The sequence below is a fragment of the Typopeltis vanoorti genome, chromosome 7 (assembly GCF_054136105.1).
Source record: "Typopeltis vanoorti isolate ZY-2024b chromosome 7, IOZ_Tvanoo_1.0, whole genome shotgun sequence".
Classification (NCBI taxonomy): Eukaryota; Metazoa; Arthropoda; class Arachnida; order Uropygi; family Thelyphonidae; genus Typopeltis; species Typopeltis vanoorti.
The window spans coordinates 126901344-126916714 of NC_143555.1; the positions used below are offsets into that span (position 1 = coordinate 126901344).

General features: G+C 34.0%; 1 non-coding gene across 1 annotated transcript; it reads left to right on the forward strand.

Annotated features, from left to right (window-relative positions):
• The first annotated feature begins 692 nt into the window (after nt 1–692).
• LOC150105046 (U1 spliceosomal RNA) lies at nt 693–857 on the forward strand. Its single transcript, XR_016548602.1, has one exon. It is a non-coding gene; the product is annotated as a U1 spliceosomal RNA (small nuclear RNA).
• The last annotated feature ends 14514 nt before the right edge of the window (nt 858–15371 follow it).

A 15371-nucleotide genomic window follows, 5' to 3' on the forward strand; every position in this document is an offset into this window, starting at 1 on the left:
ATTCTAGATTGCTCAAACTTTGCCACGAGTTTCCCCGGTATTGTATTACCCAAGTTCTCTCAGTGTAACGTTTCTTGAGCATGTTGGATAAATCAAAGTATAGCTTTGTGTATGGGTTGAGATGTAAAATTAATTGTTAACTGCTGATCGCAGTTAGAAAAGTTTGAAAAACACGGCTTAGAGAGTTAAATCATTACAGTAGCCTATGGGAAACTACTAAACCTAGAATTTACTCAGTAGAGGGCGCTCTTTTTAAAAATTATGACTTAAGCTCACAACCACTCTAAACTGGCCCAGCATATTATATCTTAATCGTAATATAATAGGAGCGCAATATATTTAGCGAATTATTTCATAAATTATTATTGAAGTTTATTTATATCTTGAAAAGAACAGAGAGAGAGAGAGAGAACTTGAAACTCTTAAATTACGTATTCGTAGCGATAACAAAAATCGCTTAAATTTGGTGAGAATTAAATAATGTTTAAATCAGATGTGCTCAGTAATTAAATATAAAATATTTCATAATGTTTCGAAAAACATATAATTAATATATTTAAAATTAGAGTATAAAAAGCTTTATATTTACAATCTTTTATAAAATAGAAGAAAATCATTGTTGATTCTGTAAATACACCATTTTATTTCTTAAATATATTTCATACTAAAATAGAATGAAATGAGCGTGAAGCATACTTACCTGGCGCTGAATAATCGCTGATCATCAAGGGCGATGTTCCGGGGAGAGGCTGTACCATTGCACACACGGTTCGGCTGACCTCCGCCACTTTCCCAAACTGGGATAGATGGAGCGTGGAATTTTTGGTAGTAGGGGACTGCGTTCGCGCTCTCCCCTTTTTTACTCAATTCAAAAATAGAAATCCACTTGTCCTATGACTAAAGTAGTGACAACTCTGGGATGCCGATGATTGTATTCTCGCAAGCAATCACGAAACTTGCATAGCTTATACAAAGATTCGGCTTTGAAATATTGTTGGATCTAATATTCACTTTGCCGATGTAATTTTACATCGCCGAAATGAAGCCGTATGGCTCTTCTTTTAGTAATAGATAATTCGGCTGATTCCCCCAGCTCGTTGCAAAGGAGTTGCTCAGTAGAGGGCGAATGCTTACATGCACCTTACAGCCTTTATTGCGCGCCGTTCTGAGTAGTTCTCGGTTATCAGATCGACTGTTTAATTCTTATTTTACTTAATAATGGCCGCAAAGTGCAAGAATAGTGATGCTGGTAATTCCGATATGCCAAACAGTAGCCGTAAAGTGCTTCATTTTAAGTGAAAAGGTGAAAGTTCTCGAGAGTTAATAAATAAATAATAATAAATACTCCCATCCACATTCAGAGAACTTCATTACAGCATGTTGTAAGACTCTTACTGTGTCTAATTTATAAGTTAAATTTCATCATAGGGATGTATGTATAGGAAAATAGATAGTATATATAGGGTTCGGTACTATCCCGGGGCGTCTTGGAACGTATCTCCCGCAGATAAGGGGAGACTACTGTATTAGTAATTAAGAAAATACTTATAATTCATCAAAGGTATTATAAAAATGCATCCTTAATTGATCATGACTACAACGCATAGTAACTGATGGAAACAAAAGATAAAAAGCTAAATTCGCCATTTACTTACTTAGAGGTTCAAAGAACTTGGTCGAACTACAAGGAATGAGTAGTTTGTTACAAGTAAACTGACACCTATTCAATATGCTTGGTAACATTTCAGGAAAGCAAATAAGACTTAAAAAGCAATACACCAAAACAGATATAAGTGAAAATAACATGCACAAACGACGAAAAAATTAATCATACTAATGAAAAAAAAAAAAAAAAAAAAACCACTTCAGGTGTTTTTTTTTTTTTTTTTCCCCACATTGGGAAACGGATCGGGAAAAACACGACAATAAAAATCACTTCGTGAATGTATTAGAGATTTAAAAAAAAAAAAAAAAATTTACTGATATCAAGCCAAGCCTGTTAAGCACATGTGCTAGAAACAATGTTCCATGTTATATTCAAACTAGAATTCTACAAGTTTTTCTTCTATAACTGTTAAGTTCTATTTGAATAATGAAGAAACAAGAAAAAGATTAAAAAGGCTTAAACCTGGCAGGGTAAAAATAGTTTTTGGATAACAAGATGTAGGCTTTATTAATCTCTTTATTTGAGTTATGATTTACGTATCAATCTGGAGAGCTTATGAAAACACAATTTCCAAATATGAAAATCCATCGGTTATTCTGTGGGGAAAAAGCCTTTGGGTTTCATCTTTGATGAGAAATAGCAGTTCGAAACATCTTAATGAAACGCATTAATAAAAGACAAGCAAATATACGGATTACTTGGAAGAGTTTTTCATACTGTATTTAGCGCAATACTGAGACTCGCAATGTTGTCTGTATTCTAATAAACTTTTTTCTTTTTTTTTTTTTTCAAATTTCAGAGGCAACTTCCTTTTGCCATTTTTCTTTAAAATGATAGATTGCATCATATATATATATATATATTTATTTATTTTTATTATTATTATTATTTTTTTGAGTAAGTTCTCAATATCATTAAGTAGCAAGTCCTGGAGATCCAAAAGAGTGAGATCTCTTTTTTTTTTTTTTTTCCTCCTCTTCCGTCTTGCGCTGGGGAAATCTAGTAAGTTGTTCCTCGATGCATACCGTTATTTATAACTTGTATTAGGTATGATTTCCGCAGAAAAATATTCGGTGAACGGAAAAAATATTGTCTTATTTCTAGAACAGTAATGTTACTTTATTATTTCTAATAATATGTATCCTATGTGTTCGTTATTAAAATAATTTGCAGATAACAAAGTACTATGTCGATGTACTATGTCTACTAACTACGTGTGTTTTGTGTTATGATAAACTCCAGTTTCAAATCCTCAGTATGAGACTAGCGAACTCGCCTTTAGTGCAAAGATGAGGGTCTTTGGGTCCTAGATGGGATTCGAGCTCAGGTCATTGTGACTAAAAGGCATGGGTGGAAACTAACTGGGCCAACGAAAAAAAAAAAAAAAAGTGAAGGGAAACAATTGTTTGTATCCCGTACAAGAAGGCATCAGCGGGCTCTACGTTTCCAATATTTTAATACAAATAAATTCAAAGTGCGTACATTATGTTATTGAACTTTAAATTTTGAGTTGTTAACATACTTGTGAATTTTGATTTTCTGCCAGTAAAATAAATATGCTACGTATTTTATTTTATTTATATATCATCTGCTTTGCAGATGACATCGTCCTGATTGAAGAAGACGCAGTAAGGTTAGAACGGTCATTATAAACACTATACATAGAAGGAAAAAGATATGGACTAAATGTCAACTTTGAAAAAACTGAACATAGTTACCATAGACGGATTTCAACTGGAAAATGTGGAACGCTTCACATATCTTGGATGTCACATGACGCATGACTTGGACCCCCCCCTCCAAAAAAGAGGTAAAAATTAGAATAGCCAGAACAACAACTATTTTAAAAGCCATGGACAAAATAAGGAAGAGCCGAGCTATAAAGATTCAGCTAAACAGACTAAACTGCGCATTGTAGAAACCTATATCTTCAGCAGCATGCTCTATGGATGTGAGGCCTGTGTACTCTTCAGAGAATCTGAAAGGAGGATATTAGCATTTGAGAGGAACTGCTATAGAAGGATCTTGAAAATAAGTTGGATCTAGAAAGTGTACAATGAGGAAATCTACAGACGAATACAACCAAAAGAAAACCTGATCCAGAAAATAATCAAAAGGAAACTACGTCCCTTTGGCCATATATGTAGAATGAACGATGAGAGGGAAATACAATGCTGCTGTTTGGGATGATTGAGGGAAAGAACAAAGAGGAAGACTAAACAGAGAATGAGGCGTTGACATTGTCAAATGGTGTGGAAACTCTATACATAAACTGAGCCATCTTGCACAAAATAGAATGCAATGGAAGAATCATATAAAGATGGCATCAGACATCTACGAGCGTTGGACCATGGGTCCAACGCTCGTAGATGTCTGTTTTCCAGATCACTCGGTTTTCTGCTTCTCCCATCCATCTCACTCCTGCAATTTGTTCCAGTTCATCTCTCCACCTTCTTCTCGGTCTTCCTTTTTGTCTTGTTCCATCCATTGGTCTCCACCCTGTTGTTTTTCTAGTCCATCTCCCGTCACTGCTGATTGATTATAACATACTGCAATAAAGTTATCTGAATGTGAATGAAATCTTAGCAACGTAAGCACACGTATTTATTTATTTATTTATTTATTTGTTTGTTTTGTTTCTCTAGCATATCCAAATTGCCATCATCATTACTCTTGCACTTTGGGGACATTATTAACACTCGGGAGGTCGTGGTGGTAATCAGCGTAGGACGCGGTATACTGAGAGATGACATTCATTACTAGTATGTGCTAAAATGCAAAAAAAAAAATAAATAAATAAAGAACAAACTGCAAATATAACTCATGATGGTACAAATTAAGTGAATATTGAATCCAACATTATTTCATAGCCAAATATAAAACTAACAAGAGTTTCGTGCCGAATATATATATACATATATAGACTCTAAAAGTTTTGGCGAAACAAGCATTAGTATTAAAAATACCAAGCAATTTTAACCTGGTTTTACTCATAGCAAAGGTGAAACAGCTACAGATGACTTTCCTTAGTATTTTCCATAAATGTAAAGCATATCTCCTAGAGAATATGTATGATAAATATTGAATCCAACATTATTTCAATATTATTTCAAGAGTTTCGTGCCGAAAATACAGAAACTAAAAGATCAGCGGAAGCAAGCATAAGTAGTGCAACTTTAGGCAACTCGTTGCAAAGGTGGAACAAGCTGCACTTGGCTTTTCTTAGTATTGTCTATAAACGTAAAGAACAGCTCCTAAAGCAGTGTTTCTCAAACTTCAGATATCCGCGTACCCCTTCTTAAATTTTCATTATTCCCAAGTACCCCCTAATTAATTAATTAATTAAAAATAATTTAATTAAAAACAAATATTAATTAAAAATTAAATATCAATTTTATTTGAATTTATATGTTCATGTAAACAAAAAATATGATTTATTTTTAATAGAACAAAATTTGGAATAGGTTCCGCTTCATTTCCTGTCCATGAAAATCCACATTTCAAGTAATTTATATACTTATGAAGATTTTTCATCTTCTTCCTAGTTGGTTCTCTAGAGATGTCACATGACACACTCATCAATTTCATTTGATCCAGATGCAATATCAACGTTTTCTTGTTGCTTACAGCTACTTGTATTTGCTATATTGCTCTCTTTTGGGGGTTTTATAAATCCAATCTTTAACCAATGATCCATACGTAAGAATGCGAAAGCTAAAAAAAAATACCGCATTTATTCGAATATAACTCACTTTTTCCCCAAAAAAAATTAAAGCTAAAAAATCGTGTTACGAGATATGTGCGGGGATTTTTGGAAAGTAAAGTTTTCAGAAAAAAAACTGAAAATGGTGCAACTTACCAAGAAGCTCCTACTCGCTATCACTACTTTTGGCATCGAGAACAGTTTCTTTGTGTGCATCGTCAAAGTCATCTACCCAAATAGCGTCATCTTCTTTCCCATTATTTCAAGCAAAAATTACCAGTAATTTTCAAGACTTGAGATACGTAGAGCAGTGAAGAACTGCATATGATTGGTGTGGTATTAACAAAAGATCGCGCGAACCAAAGACAAATTAGCATTTCAACAGTTGAGTTGAAATGCTAATTCCCTTCAACCGAATTCCATAATATCTGGAACACATTCACTATATATGTCTTAGTTTTAACACGTTAACGACGGGGGTGGTATCAAGCAAAACCATATATTCCACTGGCAACATATGGTTTTGCTTGGTCTATAGAGCAGTTTCTGTTGGAGAGGAGATGTAATTCATTAGTTAGTGCCGTTTTATCCTGGTTGTCTCTAATTGCACTGTTTGTTGAAAAATATAATGACTCCTTTAATTATGCTTATCCGAAAATTGCCACGTACCCCCTAACGACCTTTCGCGTACCCCGGAGTACGCGTACCACACTTTGAGAAACACTGCCCTAGATCAGTATTTCTCAAAAGGCGTGCAGCGAAGTTGCATTACTGTGCCACCAGGTGAAAAAAAAAGTATTTTTAATAAAATGGAAAAATAAGAGGAAATATAAAATAGGTATTATTAATGCAGGAGAAACTAGTAAATTGTAAGTAATACAAGCTTAGTAATACAAGCTTAATAAGTTAATAATTACGTCATTTTTATAATTTAATGAAAATAAATTAAAAAATTTTGCAGAATTCTTTAATACGGGGTCGATTATATTTGTACGAAAATTTTCGCTGAACTAAAGGCTGAACTGAAGTGCCAACAGTAATACGACAATGATTACGCCATCAAGTACCGATGGCTGTATTGTAGTCAGTGTTGTGTAAACTGTAAAATATAAACTTATGGTTAATTACACAAAAAGTCCAGCAAGAAATACGCGTGTGCTGCGACAAAATTTATATTTTCAGGTGTGCCGCAATCTGTAAAAGCTTAAGAACCACTGCCCTAGAAGATAAGGTTGTACATTACCAGGCAACTCGAAGAAATGATGGAGCAAGTACCTCGCCTCTTCCCAAAATCAGTCGAATATCTTCTGGATCATATAAGATATTTAGCCAATAAGAACAGACACTTCACTCACATCTTATCCAGTTAATATCTGACCCAGACCTCATCGACACCAAGGATATCAAACTAATTTCTGGAAGGCACGAACTGCTTGAAGCTTCCCCCATCTTCGCTACGAGTTGTCCTTGTATTGCACTCCCTCTACTAGGTCGGCTCCCTCCATCGGAGAGAATCAAAAACATTAATATGTATATTAATGTATACTGTTTGTACATACAACTGAAACAAAAGTTTCACAAAAAAACTTTATTATATGTATTATGTGCGTTCATGATACATATAATAAAGTAAAAACAAAAAGGTAACAAAAATATCAAACATGAACTGGTTTTACTGAGATAAGAGCCAACAGGCTTCACTTCGGCGTAGTAAACTTATTCAAAATTAAATGGATAATGAATACCACATTATTTCTTAGCCGAATAAGAAACTCAAAGATAGGAAATCTAATCTAAGAGTTTCATTCCAAATATGCTGCAAGTAATAGAAAAACCGTATACGGCAGAATGAATTTAAGGAATGCCGATGGTAGGGAGGTCACTGAATCAGTTGATATAATGGAATTACTGAGTGAGCACTTTGCAAGAGTATATCATCCAGGTGGTGACATTGAAGGAATGAAGGAACCATTAGTTTATACGGGAATTGAGGTGAATGAAATGGAGGTGAATATTACAAAACTTTAATGTGAATACATCTGTGGGATTGGATGGTATACCAGCGTGAAGCGGCTAAAGAATTGTTAGTGCCCTTGACCGTTTTGTTTAATTTGAGTCTCCGGTCTGGGTTCGTCCCGAGGGGGTGGAAAGAGGGGAAAATAGTTCCACTGCATAAAGGAGGTTCCAAGAGTGCTGTTGAAAATTATCGGCCGATCAGCATATCAGGAATATTGTTGTCAAGGTGTTGGAGAAAATAGTCAAGAGGAAAATACAAGATTGGATAGACGAAAATGGGATACTGTATGGGAGACAGCATGGTTTTGTGAAGGGTAGATCATGCCTCAATAACTTGCTCACGTTCTATAACACAGTGACGGTTGAACTGGATAAGGGTAATGGGTTTACAGTGATTCTACTGGACCTTGCTAAAGCCTTTGATAGGATACCACATGGAATTCTAATCAGTAAACTGCAGCATATGAAAATGGATATAGGGTTGGTGAGATGGATAGGAGGGTGGTTGATGGAGAGATATCAGATAGTGGTTTATTCAGGAGTAGAGTCCAAAAGACGGCTTGTGACTAATGGTGTGCCGCAGGGTTGTGTTCTTGGACCACTACTTTTCAATTTGTTCATTAACGATATAGGAAGGAATCTGAGAGGAAGTGTTCACTTGTTTGCTGATGATGCAAAGTTGGGTAGAGCAATAGTGAGTGCACAGATGTCAAAATTTTGCAAGATGATTTGGATAGTTTGGAGGACTGGGCTAAGGAAAATGGATGTCGATTTAATGTGGCAAAGTGTAAAGTTATGCATTTTGGGGTGAAAAGATTAGCAGCAGTATATCACATTGGTGGAACTGTACTCCAGGAGATTGATGAGGCCAGGGATTTGGGAGTGTTGGTGGATAGGGAGTTGTAGTTTAGAGGAACACATTGCAAAAGTGGAAAAATCAACTCATCAAATCACTTGGTTGCTGAAGAATACATTGATGAGCAGAGAGAAGCTAGTTATTGTTCCTCTGTATCGAGCCTTGATAAGACCCCATCTCGACTACTGTGCCCAGATTTGGTCGTCTGGGTTTCTTCTAGATGGGGAGGAGGTGGAAAGGATCCAGAGGCGAGTGACCAAGATGATAACAGGTCTATGGAATGAACCTTATGAGAACAGGTTGAAGATTTGTGGGTTGCAGAAATTGGTTGATACGCAGAAAAAGGGGGTACGTGATTGAGACATTCAACTTACTGAAGGGTTTCTATAAGATTAATTCAGAGGATATTTTTAAGAACAGGACTGGTGATGGGAGGACTAGGGGCCATCCATGGAAGCTGGGAAAGAGTGTGGTTAGTAAGGGTGTTAGAGCTAGGTTTTTTACTTTTAGAGTGGTGAATGAGTGGAATAAGCTGCCAGAGTCTGTTGTGGGTGCCATGACTGTGAATGAGTTCAAGGCAAAGTATGATAGATACTGTGTGAATATCGAATAGTTGTGATGGACATGATGTTCAGGGCCTCCCTCGATGAGTCTAAGGACTCTCTGGAGTTGCCCGTAGTAATAATCATATAGAAAACTATATAAAGTTCGGCGAGTCCAAGCGTAAGCCAATTAGATTAGATTTCTTATCTTTGAGTTTCTGATTCGGCTAAGAAATAATGTGGTATTCAATATCCACTTAATTTTGATCAAACATGAATTTTATTAATAACTCTGACATTGATAAACAATCTTCCCCCACACAGACACGTCATCATTAATACAATACCAATTACTATAGCAACGTTTATTCTTGAACACAGCGCGATATTTTAATAAACTTTTATTGAAAATAATTAAATAATCAAAATAAATATATTATTTATCGAAAATGCATTATTAAATGTATACATATTTAATCATGGAGAAAAGTCTAAAATGAAAAAAAAAAAAAACCTTACACATAATTTGTTAGCGAGGTTTATCGATCATATAGGCTTTTATTATATTGTATTAATGCATTGTATTAATGTAATTTACTGTATTGTATACTAATACAGTATTAATACAATACAGTACTAATTTTACAATTAGAATTTAAATCAAAAACATTCTAGAAAGCATTCAAACGAAGGTCGTTTGAATGTGTTCGAGAATAAATGTTGCTATAGTAATTGATATGCACCAGAAAGTTATGATGTGCTTAATCTGAAGCCATTCTGCCTTGAATAATGAAATAATTTTCCTGCTGAAATAAAATTGGTGTGATTATGCAACATACAAGATATACTGTACTTCGATATACTTAATAAAGCGATTGTTATTTAATTAAAATTGTCTATACATATTTCTTATTATTCACAACGAACCCAAACATTGAAATTTAGAAACATTTCATTCTGGTTTATTAACATTAACAAGAAATCCAGATTATAAAACAGAAAGAACTTGATTTGGTAGGATTCATTTTCTCCTCTATCAATTCTGTTCTTGCTAAAAATTTACCAATGTATTCTTTGGCATGAGTCATTAAAGATCACTGTACGGATATATATTTTTTTCTCGTGTATTTTTTAATTATAAAATATAGACTTTTTTACTCAGTCATGGAGAAAAGCCTAAAAAACCAACTTAGCACATAATTTACTTTTTTTAAAAAAACGGATAATAAATACAATCATTTTATTCCATATCATGTAGAAAAATGTAAAATAAAAATTTTGATTATTGACTTAATTCCTGCATTTGCCCTGTTTTTTTTTTTTTTTTTTTTTTGTAAGTTCCACGGATAGAAGCAAAAATGTTTTTGCTTCTAACTGTGGAATTGTTGTAAACGCGTATTAATTATAAATATTTGAATCAGAAGACATAACAATAATCCGATAAAGAAATGAAGAATAGAATTCATGATGGTATTCGAATAATCCTAGCTATGATAGAATAAACCAATACCAGCTCAAAACCAATTGAGATCACCACCAATACCATGTAGTGATCTGAATTACCTACCGGAAAAACACATCATTATAAGTAGAGAAATCATTAGTGAAGGAACAAAAATGTCTGAAGAGCGGTTATGATTGTGTAGTAGGCAATGAATAATTATTGCCAGATTGTTGGTGATAGTAAATGCTTTTGCATCTCTGCTTGCTGGATGTAGTCAAAAAACGGGTCACTAACCCTGTTGGTGTCTTCGAATTTCCTCTGGCCGGCAGGTATTAAACCACCAGATAGGTCATTGCCAGGATAGTCCACTTTTTTTTTTTTGTTTATTAGAGATTTGAAGTAGAATATTCTATGTCTTTACCTGAAGAACAATGTGTATCATTCCTTTCTACACTGAAGACTTCGCGTTTAATTCAGCGAATAGGAATCACCATGCCATTAAAATTTGCAATCTTTATGTGGTCCTTAACACATATAATAACGTATTAATCCAGATATTTCACTAATTTTTAACTATTATTTATCGAATGCTATCATTCGGTTAGGACATTAAATATAACGAAGAAATTTGCCGAATTAGGATTCTGACATAATTATTACACCTAAATCGAATGGATAATAGCATATTGCCAAAAACACTATACTTATAAAAAAAAAAAAATTGGAAAAAAGAAATATTGGAAGACTAAGAAAGCGATGGTATGAGACTGAAGCATGCCACTTGGTCTAAAATCCACAATTGGAAAATGATCATTCAGACACGTCCAAGTTGCAGTGGATATGAAATTCACTTATTTAACTTTTAAATTCATATGGTCAATTTTTAGTGTTTCTTTTTTAATTTTAAAAATTTATTATTTTTTATTTTTTACTTTGTATCAAGAACTTTTGAATTTCTACTATTTTATATTATGTTGTTTCTTTTTTTTCATTTTGTCAATCCGACGTTTCCAGCCATTGCCAAATGGTTAGCAGACTGCACCAACCGATGGCTGAGAGTTCGAATCTCTCTCTCTCTCTCTCTGTGAGTACCGATGTTCGCAAATTCCTTTAAGTGGCAACTATTTCATCGGCCGGAGTAAAACCACCGCCTCGCTTTCTGGTGCACTGAAATTGCTTGAAAGATCCACGTTCCGTTCCTGACTATTTTTTCGATTATATTTAAACAATAGATTCGAAATTCACGATAGATTCCAAACTTTCTCAAATGAAAGTAATAGTAATTCTTATATAAAATAAAATGAAAGTGAAAAAAAAAAAATATTTATATTGATACAGAACCTACAAGAAATAACGCATTACCTTTAATTAGTATTTTTTATAAAATAAACATATTTATATTTATATTTATATTATTATAATTCATTTGTAGTGATATAAAATAAACATATATTTGCATTATTTAATTCATTTGTAGTGATTTATTAATTTTTTTATATTTATATATAATATATAATATATAATATATAATAACCCATTTGTATTGATATTTAATTTTTTTATTGAATAAAATAAAACACATAAGCAGTGCTTATGTGCATCTCGAAACCAGTCAAAAACATTGCGACGAAACATCCCACTTCGATAGATTTTAGGTCATGAAATATAAAATATAAAAAGGTGTATTTAAATAACTGCAAATATATTTTAAAAAATGTAAACATCATTTAAATATTAACATGATATATTTACAATTTTAATTTTTTATTAAAATATTATAGAAATAATTGTAAATTTAAGGATTTAAATATAAATGATAAAAATAAATCTAGCAGTGTCTCAGGTTTGTATTAACGTGGTACCCAAGTAACATCAGGACTCTTGTGGTATACTATCGTGTGTTTATGATAGTTCCAGCACTTAATTTGGTGAGGTTTAATCATCATACACAGATAAGTTAAAGCTTCACGAAATTACAAAATCTGAAGCAGTGAAACACGTAGGTGAATCACATTTTCCTTACAATAAGAGCAGTACTGAACACACTATGCATACCCCAGGCACAGCCTTAAGAATACAGTTTTGTACGATATGATCGTTTGCTCGGTACTTCATTGCTTGAATCTTGAATCTCTGAAACACTACTTCCTTTCTGATTGGAAGAATGAAATAACTGTCCATCTCTGGCAGCAGTTATGTCCAACAGTCTTTAAGGATAGAGCTGTAGAAACTCCCATTTGAAAATACGGTTGTTGCTTCAAATACGGTTGTTGCTTCAGAACACACGCAATTTACAGACAAAAAATACTAGTTGTGGTGGGCGGTTGATGGAGATGATTCGTAGTAGAGGTTCGGTGTAGTGGTTGAGACAGTTGTAGGTATCCTCCCGCGATGAGTCTTCGGACTCCTTGGAGATAATAATAATAATAATAATAATAAATAAAGGGCTATGAAAGTTGACCTCCAGATAGTATATAGCAGCACACACAATGAGAAGCGATACCCGGAGGACTGAGGTTGTACATTACCAGGCAACTCGTGGATCAAGTCCCCAGTACTTAAAAAAAAAAAAAAAAAAAAATTAATATCTTTTGGGGCATATAAGATATTTAGCTAATAAGAACAGATACTTCCCTCATATCTTATTTAGGTAATATCTGATACGCCTTATAAACAACCCTGGACATGACTGATTTTTGGAATGCGACGAAATGCGCGATGCTTCCTCCACCTTTGCTACGAGTTGCCCTTGTGTTGCACTACCATTGGTAGGTCGCTCTCTCTCCTAAAGGTAGTGCAACACAACAGCAACTCGCATATAAAAACATTAATATATACGGTCTGTATATAAATAAATCTCGGCGAAAACCTAAATATTATTTAATTTCACTTGTGTGCCTGCCACAAAACACAGGAGTCATTTTTATGTATAAGGAAAAATAGAGCTTTGCTTATTACGTAAACCTATTCTTTCGGAAGACGAATGAAATATCCATATATAGTAACGAATATTCCCTTCTCTACAGATACCGTATTGTAAACGCAAGAAAAGTAGTTATTGTACCATCAATTATCAATTACAGCACGGACACAATTAGAGTCGATGCACTATACGTAGGGACGATTACTGCAAGTGGAGAGACATCTGGAATGAAAATGCTCTACTCTGACAATGATAAATCCCCCCACCACACGCACGCACGCACACACACACACACAGATACCATACGTCACCATTAATACAATACTAAATTGTAGTTAGGATTTAATCGAAAGCATTTGAACATGTCGTATGTATTTTTAAAACCTTAGGAATATAAGGAAAAGCAAGTCCCCCCCTCCGAAGGGAAACCAAGAATGGAACATCAGCCTGGGTGAACGTGTTAAAGCTACGACATCTATAAGATACACTTTTTATTATATCTCATTTTAAACAAATATTCGTGACCCTCTAAACTGATTTCACGGCCCACAAACGGATCGAGACCCACGGTTTGACAAACACAGGTACGGGGGGACGGAGTCTGATGGAACCAACCCATAACCTATAATCTATTACTCTGCCAGATCATGTCTTGAGAACGTCGAGTAACGATGCACTGTCAAAGCCACACAGGGCCAAGAGTTCTTTTTATAGGACACATGTTTGCAAGTTTCATCTTTACACTATGTGCCCTACTCGTTAATTAATGATTCTCCATCAACAACTATGAAAATCTTCATCGATAAATACAATAACAACGCGCATCAGAAAATATATTTCCTACAAAAAAGGAAAAAAATCAGACCTAACAATACCAGAATATTACAACCATAGAATTCCTTTTAGATCTGCTGAGGTTTAAAATTTCCTTGTCCCATTTAGTTGCATTAATTTCTGTCTTTAACGATTTCATATTCTGATAACTGCAATAATCTCTTTCGTTACATATCTCTAAAGCTTAAGTTACTGCAGGCTGAATATCCAAAGAGCGAAGTCAAACCAACTTTCCTCCTCAAATTCTCTAATTATTCTTAAAAAATGCCTATTTACTATTAGCAATGACCTAACACTAATTCTATACCTACTTATAACCAAAACTAATATAAACAGCTACTATAAATAACTATATAACTAGAATACGGATAATCCTCATATTTTGTCGGCACCCTCAGCCTTTGCAACTTTCATATTTCTGTGATTTTGAAGATATTCGTCATACTTTCGGTATATCGACAGCACGACGTACATAGCATAAAATTATAACTTATTCAATGTGATTTGCATTATGAGAGATACTGAGACAAGGAGTGATGAGAGCTCGGTCCACCTTTGCTACGAGTTGCCAAGGGATGTACCACCTTACCTCAGTCCTGAAGATATTTTCAGGCGCAAACTTTTTTGCTTACGCTTGGATAAAGAATTAAACTGAATTTATTATAATTTATTCAACTTAGCAAAAATCTCTCAATGAGTTCTGTGAGGAAGACAGGCACACTTCGTCAGGAGTTATTAATGTTACAAGGAAGTTGATAAACACGAGAGAAGGCAAACACATTACACTAGGCAGTGCGATTAACTAGAACAGAAACGTCATGCTGGTTCAACAATGATCTTCCGCTGAATGGCAAGCAACTTTAAGTGAAAACATTAAAATGGAGAATTTGACAAGAAGACACATTTGTGCCTATGATCTTCCCACTGAACGTTTCACTAAGAAATGTTGAAGAATGAATAATTATAGAAGACAGCTAACATAAAGAAAAATTGATTCTTGTTGGCGAATGTAAACAACAGAGTAGAAATGAATGCCAGACATGCAGATATGTTTTCGGGAAATTTGGAGAAGTAAAGCTAATGATGTACCTAAATTCACACGGAGAGAATAGACACCTACAGTCTAACATATATTAAATTAAATTAAATTGAAAAAATATTGAATTGAATATTTATTAAATTTTAAATTGAAAAAATAAGTAAACTGCATTTCTTTTTCAATTATATTTATTAAATTTTAAATTGAAAAAATAAGTAAACTGCATTTCTTTTTCAATTATAATGACGCAGTACTTTTACAGTCCTGCTGTTTTCTCGAAATTAATCGTTAGCGAAACGAGAATGAATAACCTTCGTTATCTACGGGCAATTATTATAGATAAAAGTT